Below are 21,630 nucleotides of genomic sequence, written 5' to 3'. Positions count from 1 at the left end.
GTAAGTATTTTACCAAATGTTTATTATTTTGTTGTCTTTTCCTCCTATCTTGCATGCTCTGACTTTACTTTAGCCTTTTTAATATGATTTTAATGATTATTTATAAATGCCATGTGATTCCTACACAATAGCCCTTTAGAGTAGCCTGCATCTTTTCTGTGTCCGTGGTAAAAAGTGGATGTCGCTGCATCTCTTAATAAATCACAGAAATGTATAAGTGTGTAGTCGTTTAAGTGTGGTGTATTTTTATACTATGCAGTTTTCAGTTTATTAGGCACACCTTTGCAGTAATCCGTCAGCACCAACAAAATGACTAAAAAGATTGTTGTACTTCATCGTCCCCTTGGGGACATTTGTAGTACGCAATCTTTTGAATTACTGAAGACTGACTGACTGCTTTTGCCATAAACAATCCAAAAACCTGAAGTGAAGCCAGTCCTGCTCATTCTTTATGCAGCTTCTATTATCACTTCAGTGCAATTGATTTTTTTAAACAAATTATCAACTTAATGCTGCTTTATGACAAAGATTTTATGCATGTGAACATTGTCACTTCAGCTTAATTTGTCAACTTCCTGTCGATTTGAAAATGTAGGTAACTTCCTGACCATCTCATGACCTCCCACATTGTCTGTCTTATTCTTTACAGTTCAGCTTCCACAAGATGGATCCCACTGCTTTTGTTTGACGAATGAAATAAAAGTTCTTCTGATGTAGGAAATGTGTTCTATGGTTTTGTTGTTTTATAGCACATTATATTGTATTGTGACATTGTTCTTTATGACATTGCGAATATGTAAATGGATTTTATTTCTACAAATCTGCTGAAAATAAATACCTGTTATTCACAGTACTTGGACTAAAATTTCTTTTATGAAATTTTTCGGTTTATGGTAAAATATTCTTATATTAAAAAAATGTAAACTTTAATTTACAGTAAACCTGACATTATGTTGTGAAACAAGTTTACAGTAGACCAGCTTTACTATAAAATACAATTACTGTATTATACTATAAACTACATTTACAGTAAAGCAGTTATAACTGTAAAGCACACTCACAGTAAAAATTAACTGTGACATATCATAACAGTAAGGATATTGTAGAATGGTACAATAAAAGGTCTAACAGTGCTGCGCCCATATGTGAGATTCGGCGTTGGATGGTGTCAGACAACTGGATGACATTCAGTTTGGCAGCAGCAGCTTCTCCCATCATTACTGAACACATGTGCTTAGCAGCAGGAAGGAGTAAAGTTTCACCGATGTTGTGGGGTTTCCCAGTCTTTGCAATGCGTAAGGCCACCCGATAAGATGCTTCAGTTGCCTTAGCATTAACTGTACTGAACATCTCTATTGTTTTTTTCTGTGTGCACAGCTCCTTCAGCTTCCTCTCAAAAAACTCCCGCGGCTTGGTCACTAAACTTGGGTGCTTTGTTTCAATGTGACGCCGGAGCTTACAGGGTCTCATGCTATCATTAGCCAGAACCTCCTTGCAGATTACACATTGCGGCCTTGGAGCACCATCGGGAGCAGTCCAGGAAAATCCAAACTTTAAGTAGTCGTGGTCATACTTCCTCTTTTTTCTACTTACGCCAGAGGTCGTCTCCCCTGCCTTTTTCTTTGGTAAAAATGTGTCCATTCTTTCTCTCACATCAGTAGACAGCAAGCAGATAGCTTCTTTTCCGGTTTATTTTTTCCCTCGCACCGCGCCTCCCCTCAAGTGCTCTGGCGCCCCCTAGGGGAGGCGCACCTCACACTTTGAAAACCGCCGTACTAAAGGAATAATTCCTCCAGGGAATTATGGAAAAGATATTAAACTAACTATGTGCATGGACGACCTAACTCTTTTATTACCAGATAACAATTCTATACAGGAAAGCTTAAAGATAAGCGAAAGATTCACAGCAGCATCAGGAATGAGGATTAACAAAAATAAAAGTGAGATATTGTACAGCAACTGGAAAGAGTCGAGGGAAAATTGGGGATTGATAGAAAAAGGCGACACAATAAAAGTTTTAGGCGTCCAAATAGGGAAGAACATGGAAATAGACAACTGGGAGTCAAAACTGCCTAAAATTCAAGGTAAATTGCTACAATGGAAGGACAGAGAATTATCATTAATTGGCAAAGTGCTAGTGATCAAGACAGAAGTTATATCAACTTTAGCCTTTATAGCGGCAACCTTCCCGTTACCACACAAAATAATGGCAACAATTCGGAAAATGATGTTTCGATTCTTATGGGGAAGTCAGCATGAAAAACTAAAAAGAGATATCATGTATAGACCTTTGAACGATGGAGGGAGGAATGTACCAAATATAGGGATAAAATTTAAAGCAATGTTTATAACACCGATTCTAAAGGTCTGTTTAAATGTGCGTCCCGAGCCCATTTGGGCCCCCTTTGCCAAATTTTGGCTAGGAGGGCGAGTATTAAAGGCATGGAATAAAAGGATCACTTTACACACACCCTTCTCCGATGGGTATCCTGCAATTTTTAATACGGTGGTCCCCGCTGTTATTTATAATAGCAATAGAACCATTAGCATGCGCTATTAGGAAAAACAAAATGATCAAGGGAATAACACCACCTGGTAGCGAAGGTAAAGACATAAAATTAACAATGTACATGGACGACCTGACGCTTCTGTTAGCAGATAATGCTTCTATACGTGAGAGTTTAAAGATAAGTGAGAAATTTACAAGAGCTTCAGGAATGAAAGTTAATAAGCAAAAGGTAGATCTACCGGTAAATCCGGTAAATCGAGAGCTTCGCTTTTTGGCTCAGCTCTCTCTTCACCACGACGGACCGGTACAGCGCCCGCTTGACAGCAGACGCTGCGCCAATCCGCCTGTCGATCTCCCGCTCCCTTCTTCCCCCATTCGTGAACAAGATCCCGAGATACTTAAACTCCTCCACTTGGGGCAGGACACCCCCCCTGACCCGGAGAAGGCACTCTACCCTTTTCCGGCTCAAGACCATGGCCTCGGATTTGGAGGCACTGATCCCCATCCCGGCCGCTTCACACTCGGCTGCGAACCGCTCCAGCGAGAGCTGCAGATCACGATCTGATGAAGCCAAAAGGACCACATCGTCTGCGAAAAGCAGAGATGAGATCCTAAGGCCACCAAATCGGATCCCCTCAACACCTTGGCTGCGCCTAGAAATTCTGTCCATAAAAGTGATGAACAGAATCGGTGACAAAGGGCAGCCCTGGCGGAGTCCAACTCTCACCGGAAACGAGCCCGACTTACTGCCGGCAATGCGGACCAGACTCTGACACCGGTCATACAGGGACCTGACAGCCCGTATCAAAGGGCCCGGTACCCCATACTCCCGGAGAACCCCCCACAGGGCTCCCCGAGGGACACGGTCGAACGCCTTCTCCAAGTCCACAAAACACATGTAGACTGGTTGGGCGAACTCCCATGCACCCTCCAGGACCCTGCCGAGGGTGTAGAGCTGGTCCAGTGTTCCACGACCAGGACGAAAACCACACTGCTCTTCCTGAATCCAAGGTTCGACTATCCGACGGACCCTCCTCTCCAGGACCCCTGAATAGACCTTGCCAGGGAGGCTTAAGAGTGTGACCCCTCTATAATTGGAGCACACCCTCCGGTCCCCCTTTTTGAACAGGGGGACCACCACCCCAGTCTGCCAATCCAGGGGAACTGCCCCCGATGTCCATGCGATATTGCAGAGTCGCGTCAACCAACACAACCCTACAACATCCAGAGCCTTAAGGAACTCCGGGCGGATCTCATCCACCCCCGGGGCCTTGCCACCGAGGAGCTTTTTAACCACCTCGGCGACCTCGCCCCCAGAGATTGGAGAGCCCAACCCAGAGTCCCCAGGCTCCGCTTCCTCAGTGGAAGGCATGTTGGTGGGATTGAGGAGGTCTTCGAAGTACTCTGCCCACCGACCCACAACGTCCCGAGTAGAGGTCAGCAGCACACCATCCCCACTATAAACAGTGTTTGTGCTGCACCGCTTCCCCCCCCTGAGACGCCGGATGGTGGACCAGAATCGCCTCGAAGCCGTGCGGAAGTCTTTCTCCATGGCCTCTCCAAACTCCTCCCACGTCCGAGTTTTTGCCTCAGCAACCGCCCGAGCCGCATGTCGCTTCGCCCGCCGGTACCCATCAGCTGCTTCCGGAGTCCCACAGGCCAAAAAGGCCCGATAGGACTCCTTCTTCAGCCTGACGGCATCCCTCACCGAAGGTGTCCACCAACGGGTTCGAGGGTTGCCGCCGCGACAGGCACCGACAACCTTGCGGCCACAGCTCCGATCGGCCGCCTCGACAATGGAGGCACGGAACACGGTCCACTCAGACTCCATGTTCCCCACCTCCCCCGGGACGTGTTCGAAGTTTTGCCGGAGATGGGAGTTAAAGCTCCGTCTCACAGGGGATTCTGCCAGACGTTCCCAGCAGACCCTCACAACACGTTTGGGCCTGCCAGGTCTGACCGGCTTTCGCCCCCACCACCGGAGCCAACTCACCACCAGGTAGTGGTCAGTGGACAGCTCCGCACCTCTCTTCACCCGAGTGTCCAAGACATACGGCCGCAGATCCGATGAAACGATGACAAAGTCGATCATCGAACTGCGGACTAGGGTGTCCTGGTGCCAAGTGCACATATGGACACCCTTATGCTTGAACATGGTGTTCGTTATGGACAATCCATGGCGAGCACAGAAGTCCAGCAACAGAACACCGCTCGAGTTCAGGTCGGGCGGGCCGTTCCTCCCAACCACGCCCCTCCAGGTCTCACTGTCGTTGCCCACGTGAGCGTTGAAGTCCCCCAGCAGAACAAGGGAGTCCCCAGGAGGAGCACTCTCCAGTACCCCCTCTAAGGACTCCAAAAAGGGTGGGTAATCTGAACTGTCGTTCGGCCCGTAAGCACAAACGACAGTCAGAACCCGTCCCCCCACCCGTAGGCGGAGGGATGCTACCCTCTCGCTCACCGGGTCATCTGGCCAAAACTTGTGAAAAGGTTTTCTGTGGTAAATGTCGAGAAGTGGGACACACTTTTGATGAATGTACGAACGGGCGGAAATGTAATTTGTGTGGTGGACAGGATCATTTGTTCAGAGACTGTCCAAAATCGTTCGCGAACAAACTGAAAAAAGGAAAAGAGACGGAAACGGCTAATGAGCAAGTGGACGCAGCTGGGTCGGAAAATTCAAATCTCCCGCCAGGTCCTCTGATTGGAGGAGAGGGCGGGAAGCGGGGAGGGGAAGGAAGCCCCCCCCCCAGACCGAAACATCCAGTGAGGGGGGGGGGAGATGCTAACCGTGGATTCCTGCTCACATCGGTGTGGTAGGAAATGAACTGGCGGATAGTTTTGCTAAGCGAGCCTCTACTAAGGAAATTGTTGAGTTAAATATTAAAATAAGTAGGAATGAGATAAAAAGTGTTGTTAAGGAGTACATGAAGGAAAAATGGCAAGAACAGTGGGATAGAGGAGAAAAAGGGAGATTTTATTATAAAATTCAAAAAAGGAGCCGGTGGACGAAGGAGCCGGCGCTCCACAAACAGAGGACCCAGCAGCGGCGGCCTGGCTCTCCGGGTGAGGCAGGAGGGAAGGAGCTTCAGGGCGGGGATCCCCTCTGAGCACCAGCGCTGTCTGGAAGGTCGGGATCCGGACTTTAGAAGGAGTCACCCCGGTCTTGCTCAACTTTTAACACAGAGATTTTGTATTTTATATTCTTGTTCTTAGCTTCTTTTAGTCTAAACTGATGAAATAGTAAGTTGTTTAAAGAACATGAAAATTTCTGTACTATTGTAATATGCAATGTTTTTAAATGCTTCAAGTAACAATAAAAATTTTCGAAAGAAAATACAAAAATTATATCCACTCTGGCCTTTCTTGCATCAACTTTCCCGATGCCTCACAGAATAATGACAGCAGTTAGAAAAATTATGTTTGGTTTCCTTTGGGGAAGCAGACAAGAGAGACTGAAAAGAGGAATTATGTATAGACAATTAGAAAAAGGGGGGAGAGAGGTACCAGATATAGGAACAATATTTAGAGCTTTGTTCATCACGCCAATCTTGAGCGTGTGTCTGAATTTATCTCCAGAACCATCATGGGCCCCTTTTGCAAGATTCTGGTTGGGGAGGAAAGTTTTAAAAAGTTGGAACAAAAGAGTAATTTTGCATAAGCCCTTTGCAGATAGATACCCTGCTATGTTTCAGATGGACCGGTTACCCCTCTGTGATAAACCCTGATGTTTCCAGAAAGCAGCAAAATGCTAATAAGTAGCAAAATAATGTTCCAATTCTGATGGGGAAGTGTGAAGGATTTACAGCTGCTGCTGTTCTATATTCTAATTTATCTGGTAAATCTATTGCTTTTGTTTGGAGGAAGTAACTTGCGTTGTTTAATATTTTGTTTTAATCATTCTCTCCTCTCTTTGAGGTCACCTGGTCGTGTGTTGCCATGGAAACAGTGCTGACGAGGACCAGGTGTTTTCAATCAGCCTCACTGGGGAAATCCATGGTTTGAGAGGGAGGGGAGACGTTTTTGGATTTTGTTTGGGCCCAGATTGTTTTTGTTTTAGTTGTAATTATGTAAATATTTTTCTAGGAATATAGTTTAACACAAATGTTTTTTTCTACCTGGAAATGTAAATGTTGTCTCCACCCCTTAATTAGTCCTGGTAGGGACTAAAAGTTTAAAAGCCAGGTGGTTTAGAGCGACTGTTGTTTCAATTCTGTGAGCTGGAATGAAATGTTTGAAGAACTGCATAAAGAAAAAACTCTACAATTTCTGGATTCTGTCTGACTTTTTATCGCAAACCAACAGGAAGCCAACTAGAAAAATTAAAAAGAGAAATAATGTATAGACAATGTTAAGGAAATATGGATATTGTTGATTGTTTAATATGGCTAATCTCATGCCATGTGCGTTTAAGAGATAAACATTCCTATTTGGACAAATGTTAAGCAGAGATAAACATTCTCCTGGCAGGGCTGTAACTTAGAGCAGCCACAAAACACTATTCTCTTGAAAGGCTTTAAATTAGTAGGCCATAAAGAATATCTTCCCCTGCTTAGAGGTCGAAGGTTGGGGGTTTCCCAGGGGCTCTGAGCTGCATCTGGAGTGGATCACAGATTTCGAATCTGGGAAACATCTATGTTTAATTTCGGATACACCTTTTAAATATTGTTCGTGATAAGGCAAAGATTCAAATCTTGGGAGATGCTGAGTCCAAAAGAGTAAAATAGGTTTTGTGAAATTAACTTATAACTTTAACAACTAAAATGACTCTTGAGTTTGGTCATTAAAACTTAGGGGAAGGTTGACGTTTTTCCAAGGTGGCTCTCTGATTGGTTGAACTACGGAACGCCTTCGTTGCATAAATTAAAATACGGAAACACCCCTTTGTATTAAGAGGACATGTAAAGAGAAAGAAAAGAGAGTTTTTTCCATCTTTTTCTCTCCACGTGGGCGCCTTTGTCTGTCTGTGTGTTTCGTGTTTGTTTTTGTCTCTCCTTGTGTGTTGTTATTTTGTGAGAAAATGCATATCTCTGTATCTCTGCAGCTTTGTTGTTCATTGCTTTGTATGGAATTAAACTCTGTGATCTGTGACGTGAACACGCTTTGTTTAGTTTCGTTTTACAGCTGGCCGCTGCTCGCCGAGAAGAACCCGGCTGTGTTAAGGAAGAGATGAGCCAAACGTTTTGTTCAAAGTTTTAATAAAAAATACTTCCTTAATAACAACTAGACAGAGCAGTGCCAGACATAAGAACCAAATTAAGAGCAACGTTCATAACACCAATGCTAAGAGCCTGCTTAGGCCAGCATCCAGAACCTATATGGGTCAGGTTTTGGCTGGCAGGTGGTGTGCTGAAGGCGTGGGACATGAGGGTTGTTTTACACATACCCTTCACAGATAAATATCCTTCTATTTCAAAACAGTAGTTCAGTCACTGGGATGCGATTTAAAGGAGATCACGCATGAAACCATTAAACGAACTAAAGTAGAGAATAAGTTTCCCCCCGACACCAGTGGATAAGCTGAATAAAGATATGGTTTAAAAAAAAAAAAAAAACATGGAAAATATTAAACATTTTTTTGAATGTTCATTAAGACTTAGCCTTGCAAATTGTAAATAATCGCTGGTACAGTTTCTCCTGTACCAGAAGGCCCTCGTGGGTCAACATTGGTTGGCAATTTGCCAGGCTGTCTTTATGAACGTTTGACAAGTTTTTATTAACGTTTTTCTGCATTTTTTATAACATTTTCTTCGTTCAGTTTGTCAACTGCAGTCAATTTATCCAAGGGGGGGTGACTTATTCTCTATTGTTGTTTAATTGTTTCTGGTGTAATCTCCTTAGGCCTCATTTCAGTGACTGGACTACTGTTTTTATTTATCTGAAAATGTGTGTAAAACCACCTTCAACACTCGACCTCCCAGTCAAAATCTGACACAAGGAGGCTGGTCTAAACAAGCTCTTAAAATTGGTGTTATAGACATAGTTTTAATTTTAACTCCTATATCCGGCACATCTCTCCCTCCTTCGCCAAGCGGTCTGTACATAATGTCTCTTTTTAATTTTTCTTGTTGGGTTCCCCATAAAAACTGAAACATGTCATGAAGTGCGGTAGGAGGTGGTGAGGCAGACGCTGAGGACCCAGGCTGGTGTGAGGAAAATGATGATTTTAATGAGGAAAACACAAATCCAAAAAACCAGGCAGCACAGCTGAGTAGAAGGCTAAGGAGCAACACTGGTAGCAACTGGTCAACAAATGGACAGTAGCGACAGACTGGTGCAACATATTAGACAAGGACTCAACAAGGAACACAGGTGGGATTAAATACACAGAGGGTAATCAGGGAACGAGACACACCTGGGAACAATCAAGGGGTAGACAGGACAACACAGAGACTCAGAGACACAGAAAGGGGGGGTTAAGTTCCCATTCACCATCACCACACTGCTACATTCATTATATAAGAGCTTTATCCACCTTTTAAACGTGTCTCTGAAATGGAGCTGTAATAATATGGCTTCTAGAAACTTATGGTTGACGCTATCAAAAGCTTTCTCTAGATCAATCCCCAGAATAGAGAGAGGAGATTTTCTCTCCTGACTGTAAAGATAAATATCTCTGATCAGAGCTAAACTAACTGACATTCTGCATCCTGGAATCCAGCAGGCCTGTTCTTTATCTATTAAGTTCAAAATGGCTGACCGTAAAAGGAAAAATGGAGCCTTTGATAGTATTTTAACATCGGCTCCTAACAAAGTTAAGGGTCTCCAATTCTTCAGGTCATTTTGAGGACCTGTCTTATATAATAAGGTGATCATACCTTGGTCATGGCCCCAGGCAGTGTGCCTCCATTAAAGGCTTAAGAAGTAGAGGGACTTTTAAAAGATCCCAAAAGGTAAAATAATATTTTTTTTGGCAAGCCGTCCGTTATGCTCCACTCGAAACTTGAACACAGGTATGACGAGAATCCCACGAACACCAGGGATTACCACTGTACTTAAATAGGCTGAACACATGATTGTGAACACAGGAATCTCAGGAGGCTCGGGGGGAAAAGGTCTCAGGAACAGGGGAGTCGGGAAACTCTGGAACAGGGTAATTGGGAAACGCTTGAACAGGAGTGTCAGGACACTCTGGAGCTAGACGGTCGGGCAGCGGAGGTGGACCGAGAAAACAACCAGGGGCTGGAATCACCGGCGGCTCAGGTCACTGTCCTTCCTGACGGAGGTGGCGGCGAGGACCAACACTGGGGGGTGCCTGGACCAGCCTCGACCCCCGAAAACTCTCTCGATCGAGATTGGCGAGAGCCTCACTACAAGCCCTAGCCTCCCCATTAGCTCTCTGCCGTAAGCCTCTGCGCCTTTGTGGTGGGATTCTACTGTCATGTGCTGTCATCATGGAAGACGTGGGGAGAGGTCAGCAGGTAGGAAAATAAGGTTCTTCTTTATTTACACAACTCAGGTAATGCTCCACTCGAGACTTGAACACAGGTATGACGAGAATCCCACAAACACCAGGGATTACCACTGTACTTAAATAGGCTGAACACATGATTGCGAACACAAAACAAGCGGAAGGGGAGGCCAGAAGGAGAACAAAAACATTTCCTGACATTCAGAGCTTTTGCAGTCAGTAAAGAGTTTTAAAAGAGGAAAATCTTCAGGCTCAGATGGACTCCGTTTAGAATTTTATTTAACATTTTGGGACATTTTAGGACCTGATTTAATCATCGTTTTTACTGATTTTAGTAAACTAGACACACTTCCGGACAGTTTTAGAACAGGAATAGTTACACTTTTATACAAAGATCAAGAAAAAACAGATCTTAAAAACTGGAGACCCATCACCCTTTTAAAAGTCAATTGCTAAATTTTTAATAGACTTTTAGCAGCCAGGATGCGTCGAGTGTTGGGGGATCTAATCCACCCGGATCAAGCCTGCACGGTGCCGGGAAGGAGGATCATGGGCAGCCTGGTACTGATCCGAGACACCATCTGTTTTGCGAGAGACAGAAACATTCGGCTGATAGTCCTAAGTCTAGATTTCGAGAAAGCGTTTGATCGGGTCTCACACCAGTACCTCTTTCAGGTACTGCGAATAATGGGTTTTCCTGGGAGGTTTCTTAGCGTGGGTGGGACTGCTGTACCGAGACATCTCCAGCAGATTCATGGTTAACGGGTTCCTGACAAAAGCAGTGAAAGTGAACCGCGGTGTCCGTCAGGGTTGTCCGTTATGCGCCCTTCTCTATGTGGCCTGCATGGAGCCGCTGGCGCAGATCTTGAGAAGGGACCCACAGATTTTAGGAGTAACGATACCGGGGAGTGGAGGGCAGGAAGCTAAATGTCTTTTATATATGGATGATTTTAACATTTTATGTACAGACCTTTTATCAGTAGACACAGTTTTTAAATTAACGGATTGGTTCAGCAAAGCATCGGGTTCAAAAATAAACAAAGAAAAAGGCAAAAGCACAATTTTATGGACCATGGAGAAATAGTGAAAAGACAGGACTGCAGTTTCAGGGAACACAAGAACTAAAAATACTGGGTGTAAAATTTGACAACAATGGGGAGGAGAGACAAATTGGACAGAAAAAATCAGGAGAGTAAATCAATGATTAGGATTGTGGGGACTAAGAGCGCTGAAGGCAAGATTTTAATAGTGAAAGCAGTGATTTTACCAGTGTTTTTATTAACCAGTTCTGTTTTTATTCCTCCTAGGAGAGTGATTTTAGAGGTGCAACGAGCCATTTTTTATTTTCTTTGGGGCTCCAAATGGGAGAGACTGAGGAGAGAAATCATGAAGAAACCAAAGGAGAAAGGAGGAAAAGGAGTCCCAGACCTGCACTTGTTTTTAGGCAGCCATTACACCAGCACTCACCTCAAACAAGCCATGAACATCTCCAGTAATCACAAAACAAACACGATGACCAGATTCTGGCTGGGTTCATATTTAAGAAAATTAAAACTGGTTAAAAGTGATTTTAAAACCCCAATAGCTTTTAACCTGCCACCGGCATACGCTTTTATACGGACATTTTTAGAGCATTTTAAACTGGAAGGAGAAGCGAGCAAGATTTTAACTATTTATTATTTCTGTTGTTCAGGACCGGGAACCAGTGACTCCAGTGCGTGGCCTCCAGTACGGAGACGCCTCCACCGTTTGGCGCAACGTGAGCCATTCCGTCCTTCCAAACAGACTCCAGGATGTCATGGATGGTGGCTCATGGGATCCTGCCGGTCAGAGCCGTCATGCACTCCCGCGGCATGTCTGCGACGGCCATCTGCCCCCGACCCGGTTGTGGCGCGCCGGAGTCTGTGAGGCACCTGCTGTGGGAGTGCAGCGCTGCTGTGGACCTGTGGGCGAAGGCCGGCTCCTTGCAATTCCCACACTTGCCAGCAAGGGAGGTCCTTCATGGACAGCTAGTGCTGTACGGGGTGAGCCACCAGACAATCCCGAAGAAGGACTTCGCTGAAATGTGGCTCACCCTAGCCACCATCAAAGACGCCATTTGGACCTCCAGAAACTTGCTGGTGAGCAGGCGCAGGCAGATGCCCCCCGTGGCTGTGATCCAGATGGTGGCAGCGAGAAGAAAAACATCCAGAGATGCAGGTGGTGAGCCAAGGACACAGCCACCAAGAAGAATCGCCTGCGCCTCCGTGGACAAAGGAACCGGCGCCCCACAAACAGAGGACCCAGCAGCGGCGGCCTGGCTCTCCGGGTGAGGCAGGAGGGAAGGAGCTTTGGGGCGGGGATCCCCTCTGAGCACCAAGCGCCGCTTGGAAGGACGGGACTGCTCCGGTCTTCGTAAGGCAGGGGTGCTCAATAGGTCGATTGCTGGAAGGTTTTGAGATGATCTCGGCAGTAGGTGACAAACTGAACGCCGCCAGGACGCTGAGACCAGCACTTCCTCTTCTGACGCACTTATTGAAATATTCACTAAGATCCTAAACCTTTGTAGCTTCATTAAAGAATAATAATTTTTCTTTAAAATCAACAAAACCTGTAAAAATGTATATTCTCAGTAATTACTGTTTCAACAAGGTGTTGTTTTTTACCTTTGTTTACCTTTGCTGTGGCGCATCAGCCGCTGTAGTTTCTAAACGTTCAATACACGACAAAACTTGGACTAATGGGCTCTTTGCACCTGCCGCGCTGACGTCACAACCGCATGCGCAAATGCGGCTCTCTTTTTTCGCTTTGAGTTACCATGACAACTAGAAAAGACAAAGTCTTATTTCAGACGCAAATAAAACAATACTATGAACATTGGTGTCTTCCTAATATAATGGGCTTTTAAGGTTTCATGGATTTCCAAGGGATCCTGAATTAAGAAGACGGTGGCTTGTAAATATTCGTCGCTACCAGTTAAAGCTAACGCCGCACAGCAAAGTTTACAGCCTTCACTTCACTCCGGATCAACTTCTTCAGCCTAAAGCAGAAGGTAAAGGAGCTTTCTGTGTTATTTCCATGGAATCACTTCTGTATTCAGCCTGATAGAGAGTTTATGGGAACCAGAGAGCAGACCAGAGCCTGACAGCCGAGCTACTGATCCGCCTGTACAAACTGCTGTAAACACCGTCCTGCTTCACAAGAAGCATGCAAAACTAATAAAGCGAAATAACACGGAGACCTTAAGGAACACGGCCATATTTTTCTAAAAGCAACAACTCTGAACCTGAACAGTCAGCTGAACTAGAACTCCGACACCAGAGCTGCTCTACTGTTAAGCTATGGGCTTGTTGTTCCTCAGGCTTCAGTAGCAAAATGCCCGAACTGAGAAATCCCCGTTACTTGGTCTCTGACACTAACGACAATAAACGCAGGTAATATACTTGGAAACAAGGTAAAAATATTGTCCGTTAATGAATGATGAAAAATGTTTAGATACTTAAATAGCACATTTTTACAAGAAAAATGTCTAGCATAAGCTAAAGCTAATGTTAGCCACTGTTAAGGAAAAATGATTATTTTCAGTGCTTAATACAGTTAATCTTACGACATGTGTAAAAGGTATAGTCAACACTCTTATTTTGAACCAGACAAACAGGGGCCAAAATGCAGATCACTCAATGGGGCCTCCCCGCTGTGAGGCCAGACCACGGAGCCATAAAATTAGCATTTTCCTGCAGGGCAATAAATTGAGTTTGGGAGAGAGAGACTTTAGATTTCACAGGTATCTGTGAGATCTTATCTCAGGATTGTTCTGTACCCAGAATGACTGCGGGAGCCACAGGGGGTCAGGGCAGCGGTTTGTTTTTTTGTTTTGCCAGAGACCAGATGGCCCTTTGATCTTTGCCGTAAATTAGGGGGAGTTCCAAGTTTCTCTGAGTGCTTAAGGGAGTTTCCAGTTGGTCAACTAGAGGAACGCCTTGAGTGCATATATTAAATAGAAAAACACCCCCTTACTATAAGATTTCATGTCAGGAGAAAAATTCAGAGAGCGGCCAACATTTTGTTTTTTACATCGGCTCTCTCCAAAGACGCGTCTTTGCTTTTTGTTCGTTTTTGTTTTGTTTTTTGTCTGTCTTTGTCTTGTCTGTTTTTGTTTGTATAAGGTAAACAATGCATATCTCTGTTCCTCTTATTAATTTATTTGATTATTAAATTTACCAGCTGGTTAGGGTTAGGGTTACCCCTAACCCTAACCCTAATGATAATTAATCATTTAATGCTAGCTTTGGATAAAACGTTTTGGCTCTTTCCTCTTTTCTCTTCCGAGTCCTTGGCGAGTGACGTTCTCCGTGGGCGACGTGCAGCGACGGCGTGCTGCTAAAACGAAACAACAACAAAGCGTGTTGACGTCACAGATCACAGAGTTTAATTCCATACAAAGCAATGAACAACAAAGCTGCAGAGGAACAGAGATATGCATTTTTCTCATAAAAATAAAGACACACAAGGGGAAGACAAACCAACACGAAACAAAGACAAAAAAGGCAAAAATAGCGGCCGCTCTCTCCCTCTCAGCGCTGACCTGGAATTTTTTATACTGAGTAGGTGTTTCTTGAATTTAATATATGCAGTCAAGGCGTTCCGTTCTTTGACCAATTAGAAACTCCCTCCGCCCTCAGAGGAACTTGGAAACTCCCCTCATTTATGGCAAAGGTGTCTGGTTTTTGTCTAAGCAAAAGGGCGGACCACTCCGCGCTCATCCCCGTCCGATACGGGCAGATCCCTGGCGCCAAAAAGTCTCTTCTCCCTATCGGAATGTAAATTTTATTGCTGTGTCTGTCAGCGGGGGAGGGAAAGGGCCCTGCTTGTTTGAATGTCTGTTATTTCAGCTCCCACATGCTCAACAGAAAACTGTTCCAAAATAAGAGTGTTGGCTATATCTTTACACATGTCGTAAGATTAACTGTATTAAGCACCAAAATAATCATTATTTCTTAACACTCTGCAGCTTTGTTGATTGATTCATGTGTTGCTTTGTATGGAATTAAACTCTGTGATCTGTGACGTCAATGCGCTTTGTTGTTGTTTCACTTTAGCAGCATGCCCCCGCTCGCTAAGAGGATCCGGGAGTTTTAAGGAAGAAAGAGCCAAAAGTTTTGTCCAAAATAAACATTTAATTATCTTTCCTTAATACCACAAAGTTTAAAGAAAGTAAAACTCACCTTCGTATCTGTGTATAACGAGGCGAACATGTTAAAACCTTTATCCAGCTTACTTGTTGGGGCTTTGGATCGATGTTCATCATTAACTGTTACCTTGGACAAGCCCCGCAAATACCCAGTGGAAAGCACCATTTTCAATAGATCGAAACGATTGAGCCGCTTTTCCCCGAACGCGGAAGCTGAGATGCAAAGAGCCCATTGGCTTGTTCGTTTGTGAGTATAAGTCATGGACCTTACCAGAGGGGCCGCTTTTCATTGGCTGATGCCCATTCTACGTGGTCACGTGCGTGGCCGTCTCACAAACACACTTAGCTTCCCGTTAGCTAAGTACAGCATAATGGCAGCACTGATACAACTTCTACACAGTGTTACGTTAGCTAAACAGATCAATATGCAATGTGTCTGTATCTGACATACACTAAAGATTTTATTTTAGCAATAAAGGCTTTGGACTAAACTGTTACTCGTGTTAGCCACGTTAGCACCAAGTACAGCTAGTCAATCAACCATCGCTGTGTTCAGGGAAGCGCTGATCAATAATCAAGAAATAAATATCAAGCCTGGAAACTTGATATCGTAATGGACTGAATGTTATGTTTTTAACGTCTTTGCTCGTCTTGCTGGGCGCAGGCGGTTGCCAAGGTAACAGGTGTGCTTAAGCTACAAAGAGAGAGAGAGTAAAAACGTAGGAGTGGTTTTGAGTTGATCACCTGTTCGGGTTATTTTACCTTTGTTTACCTTTGCTGTGGCGCATTACAGCCGCTGTAGTTTCTTAACGTTGGACTAATTACCTCGTTCGTTTGTGAGTTTACGTCATTCACAACAAACATCAAATAGAACAAATATATTTCATAAAATTTTAACAAACAAATGGCTTCTACCGTGATAATTATGTGACATTAAATTAATTATATCCCAACATCAGAAGACTTGCCTTTACCTTTCCAGAGCTCTTTGGTTCCTCCTATCAGTCTGTAGCTTCTCATATTGAGGTCAAAGTTCAGATCTACCATAACTGACTGACACCTGCTGGCCTCAGGTTTGCAACCAGCTTGTGACTGAGAAACCAGTAACCTCCTCCCAGTGACAGAGTCTCACTGAGGAAGAAACTGCATTGGGTTTTCTATCACTGTAATATTTCTGCTTTAACTGTGTAATAGAGTGGTTTGTTGCCCCTAGTGGTAGAAATACAGATATACCTGTTCTAGGTATAGTTCTTAGTAGGCCAACTATTTAGGTGGGGTTAGCCAGAAAAACTGTACTGTAGTAGCTGTTCTGTTCCTGCTGTAAAGGAAAATGATTATTTAAGTGCTAAAATACTTACAACATGTGTAAAGGTATAGCTAACACTTTTATTGGAACAGTTTTCTGTTGAGCATGGGGGAGCTGACAATAGCAGACATTTAAACAAGCAGGGCTTTTTCCTCCCCCGCTGAAGACAGAGTAATAAATTTACATTCCGATAGGGGGCAAGAGACTTCTTGGCGCCTCTCCCCGTGCCAGACAGAGATGAGCACGAAGTGGCCCTCTTACTGAGATAAAAACCAGACCTCTGAGCTGTATAGGGGAGTTTCCGGGGTTTTTCTGGGGCCGAAAACAGGTCTCTGATTGGTTGAACAGCGGAACGCCTTCGTTGCATAGATTAAAATACGGAAACACCCCTTTTGTTTAAAACGAAGTGTAAAGAGAGAGAGAGAGAGTTTTTTCCATCTTTTTTCTCTCCACGTTGGGCGCCTTTGTCTGTCTGTGTGTTTGTGTTCGTTTGTCTTCCCCTGGTGTGTTTTTATTTTATTTTTATGAGAAAATGCATATCTCTGTATCTCTGCAGCTTTGTTGTTCATTGCTTTGTATGAATTAAACTCTGTGATCTGTGACCTCAACACGCCTTTTTAGTTTCGTTTTACAGCTGGCCGCTGCTCGCCGAGAAGAACCCGGCTGTGTTAAGGAAGAGACGAGCCAAACGTTTTGTTCAAAGTTTTAATACATTCTTCCTCAATACTGCGTTCCACCATTAAAAGGACTTCGTCTCCACATTCCCTCTGCTTGTTCTTTCCAACCCCAGAATATCACAAACTGTCTATATGTCGATGTTTAATTTACCATTTTTATGTCTTCGTGTCATGAGGTAGATCTCAGCCGGCTGACGAGAGAGAAAGTAGATCTTGGTCTCAAAAAGTTTGGGCTCCCCTGTCGTAAGGACTCACCGCGGTCCTGCTCAACTTTTAAACATACAGAGATTTTTTTTTATATTTCCTTGTTCTTATCTTATTTTAGTTTAATAAGATACAACAATAGAATACAACAATTCTAGAGTTGTATTTATTAAAAGAAAAGTTTTTAAAAATTCTGTATAACTGTGCAATGCCATGTTTTAAAATGTCCCAAGTAACAATAAAACATTTTGAAGCTTGAAAGTATACAATTTTAAAATTTCTCAGTTTCTTATTTTGAATTTTTCATATTTTTTATTTTTTCTCTCCAGATCCGACTGTGTTTAGTTAAATGTTAAATCCTAAAGTGACTCAGCGAATATTTAATTTCCCACCGTGAGTCAGAACCAGATGTGTGAAGTTGCTAATCGTCAGCCAGAGGAATGAACGGCATACTTACCTGGCAGGGGCGACTCCATGATCCTGTAGGTGGATCGCCCAGGGTGAGGATCAGCCATTGCACTGCGGCGATCTGACCTCTGTGAATTCTCCACATGGGAGAATCTCAGCTGCAAAATTTATGGTAGTGGGGGACTGCGTTCGCGCTCTCCCCTGGTACTGATGTCAAATGATAAATTTCTTTGTTTTAAAAGTCAAATATTTCAGTTTTTCTCAAAGATTTGAGATTATTCTTGAAATGAGTGGAAATTAACTACTCCTATTTTGATTATTTCAACCTTTATTTGCTGTAATACGCCACTGTAAATATGAGACATAATCTGAAATAATCCAGCTGCTCCACCTACTCCCAGTGCTTCCAGTATAAACAACCAATCAGAGCCAGGAGGTGGGGCTTAACGCTGTCAATCACTCATGTTTGTCCTGCTAAATTTGCTAACAGAAAAACATCTTACAGTTACAGTGAAACCGTTTATCCACAGCCATTTGTGGCTATGCTAACTAGCTTATGGTATTTATGGTAGTGGGGGACTGCGTTCGCGCTCTCCCCTGGTACTAATGTCAAATGATAAATTATGTGATGCTGTCTGAATCAATTTATACATGATATTAAAGACTGAAATAAATAGCTAAAGCTACTGGAATGAGGATCAGTGCCTCCAAATCAGAGGCCATGGTCTGGGATGGAGGTGGTGTCCTGCCCCAAGTGGAGGAGTTCAAGTATCTTGGGATCTTGTTCACGAATGAGGGAAGAAGGAAGCAGGTGATCGACAGGCGGATTGGCAGCATCTCCGGTCCGTCGTGGTGAAGAGAGAGCTGAGCCAAAGAGCGAAGCTCTCGATTTACCGGTCGATCTACGTTCCCACCCTCATCTATGGTCATGAGCTTTGGGTCATGACCAAAAGAACGAGATCGAGGATACAAGCGGCCGAAATGGGTTTTCTCCGTAGGGTGTCTGAGCTCTCCCTTAGAGATAGGGTGAGAAGCTCAGTCATCCGGGAGGGACTCAGAGTAGAGCCGCTGCTCCTTCACATCGAGAGGAGCCAGTTGAGGAGCATCTGGTCAGGATGCCTCCTGGACGCCTCCCTGGTGAGGTGTTCATGTCCCACCGGGAGGAGGCCCCGGGGAAGACCCAGGACACGCTGGAGGGACTATGTTTCTCGGCTGGCCTGGGAACGCCTCGGGATTCCCCCAGAGGAGCTGGAAGAAGTGGCCGGGGAGAGGGAAGTCTGGGCCTCCCTTCTGAAGCTGCTACCCCCCGCGACCCGACCCCCGATAAGCGGAAGAAGATGGATGGATAAATAGCTTTCCGTGTACTTCTAAATCTGCTCCTTAGTCGCATCTTTTCGGGCTTGCTACTGCCTCTAGTGGTGTGGGGGTGGTAACACAACTAATCTAATTACATTACTGAATCAGAATACCACAAAGTCTTTATTATTTACCATTAATTTCGGCATTACTGGCAGCGTAAAAAATAAATTATCTTATAAAGCACCATATTTGTTTCATTTTCTTACAGATGTAGAGCTAATTAAATGACAATACGTTATAAATACAGTAATATTTATATATCTCCATCAGTTACAGGAAGAACAAACAAATTAATTAGGTATACAGCAGAATAACAGCCCAGGTTGTTACAACCAGAGTTGTTAAACTGATATAAGCAAAAATTCACATTTTTGTTTTTACGGTTCCATGTATATTATTTTGAGAGACATTGTATTGATAGAGTCTTACATATAGGAAAAAATAAGATGAAACTATTTAGTCTATCAACGTGGAAATTTTCCTTCGACTCTTTACCTATAAATCATATTCATAGAATCCCAATATCAACAATTTGTGAATAGAGCAAAACACCTAGCTATAGGTAAATGTTATCATTTAGTTGGTTAAGAATAATTATTATAATTATTAGCATCTATTATATTAAATAGTTTGCAGTTTAAATAATCCATACCTCAAATTCTAGATGTTTTTGTAACTCAGTATAAGGCAGTGAATACTTGAAAGGCATATTAGTCTAAATCAGTAGGAAGAATAGCATACATACTTATTTTGTGACTGATTTTGTCTCCTGTTGACAAGAAACAAATTTAGGGAAACAGTCAGTTATTGTGTACCTTTGCATTGAATCAGTCTGGTCTCTTCTTTATCCCCACTAATGAATGCAGTTTCTCCTTATGAACAGCAGGTGGCAGCAGCTCGAAGTGGTTGAACTGTAAGTAAAAGAAAAACCAATAAAATGTTTGTGTTCTGTTTATAAAGTAGTTGTTAGTAACACGGTAACGTTTATATGACTCCTTATGTCTGGTTTTTGAGGCGTTGGAAGATGTTTAAACAGTGAAAATATGTCAGTTGTTTCTTAGCTAACAGCGCTGCATTATGGGTAATCAATCCTTATTTTGAACATTAAATCTACATTTCTCCTGGTTTCTATAGCCCGGTTATCCCAGAATCTTTTAGCTAGTCACCCAGCTATGTATTTGCTTTAAAGCTAACAAAGTGTTGTGGCACCGTGAGTCATGCGGGTATGTCTGTGAAAGACATCCCGGCGTGAGAGACGAGCAACTCATACTTACCTGGCAGGGGAGATACCATGATCATGAAGGTGGTTCACCCAGGGTGAGGCTCAGCCATTGCACTCCGGTTGTGCTGACCCCTGCGAATTCCCCAAATGTGGGAATCTCGACTGCATAATTTCTGGTAGTGGGGGACTGCGTTCGCGCTCTCCCCTGATTCACTGTTAATGAGGAATATTAACATGTAAATCTGCGCCTTTCTGGGATCATTTCTGACACATTATGGATACAATGTAGCTAACAAAAGAAAAGCTTTGGACTCCCCGCTTCGTGACCCTGAAATGGATTTTTCTGGTTCAAAACAGAGCAAAATGGATCACAGCGAGTACGATAACGGAACAGATCTTATGGACCTTATAAGACTTCTCTTATAACCTTGAGGATTTACTACCTGGTGCCGAGGAGATCCACATAACTCACTATCTGGAGCTGCAGATGAAAGATTTCAGAAACCTGGAGCATAAAATTATTTTGTTTCAAGTTGGGTCAACCATTTAGGATCAAAAGAAACATTACATGGCTGTTTCTGCCGGGTGAGTAGTGAGTTGTACTATTTTAGGTAATTAGTCTATGATAACAATGCTATTGCTAACAACAAACTAGATATTACCTATGTTATTTATATGAGCTTGGATCTCCCGGTAAATAATTCAGTTAGCTTCTGTAAAGCCAAATTCATGCTGGAGTTGTACGTTAATGCTGAGTTGTTGCTGGATTCAGGTCGAATGTAGGTCAACCATTCAGTGATCTGCAGAAACCCGGATGTTCTGTGTCACACGAATATAGTCCGTAGCCAGACAGGAACCATGTGGGGGAACAGTCACAGCTCACTGCGACTGTATAGCTGGGTAGGTTATTTTTTATTTATTTACCTTTTTTTTTTTTTAGCATAAAAGTCCAACTGAATAAACATTATTTTTTTCTGTCCGGGACTCGGCACTGAGCTAGCTGCTAACAACATTAGCACTCTGGGGACTACCACGCTAGGCCGTAAACATAATATATCTTACCTTACATAAGAGTGGTTGTCCTTCTAAGTAACTGTCCAATAAAATATCTGAAAGTACAATTTAAACGATGCGATCGTTACCTGTTAGAAGGTGGGCGTTGGAAACTCTGGCGGTAGTTTCCATATTTTTCCATGTTTTTAGCGATAGATTGTTGATCCACATTTCTCCTCATTTTTCCATAAGTTTTTTAAAATGAACTCCCTTCTGACCAACTATCTGCGAAAGACGAAAATAACGTTGATCTTTCTCTCTATTAGAACGGTTGAAACAACCTCAGACGACTCAGACATTTTGATGCTGGATTT

General features: G+C 43.5%; 2 non-coding genes across 2 annotated transcripts; both read left to right on the top strand.

Annotated features, from left to right (window-relative positions):
• The first annotated feature begins 17,723 nt into the window (after positions 1 to 17,723).
• LOC114133700 (U1 spliceosomal RNA) lies at positions 17,724 to 17,886 on the top strand. The gene has a single exon (XR_003593241.1). It is a non-coding gene; the product is annotated as a U1 spliceosomal RNA (small nuclear RNA).
• Positions 17,887 to 20,307: 2,421 nt separating this feature from the next.
• LOC114133701 (U1 spliceosomal RNA) lies at positions 20,308 to 20,471 on the top strand. Its single transcript, XR_003593242.1, has one exon. It is a non-coding gene; the product is annotated as a U1 spliceosomal RNA (small nuclear RNA).
• Positions 20,472 to 21,630: the final 1,159 nt, after the last annotated feature.

This window comes from Xiphophorus couchianus, chromosome 18, assembly GCF_001444195.1.
Source record: "Xiphophorus couchianus chromosome 18, X_couchianus-1.0, whole genome shotgun sequence".
NCBI classification, from domain to species: domain Eukaryota; kingdom Metazoa; phylum Chordata; class Actinopteri; order Cyprinodontiformes; family Poeciliidae; genus Xiphophorus; species Xiphophorus couchianus.
Note: the sequence above shows the minus strand (reverse complement) of the source record. Positions and strands in the feature narration are given on the sequence as shown.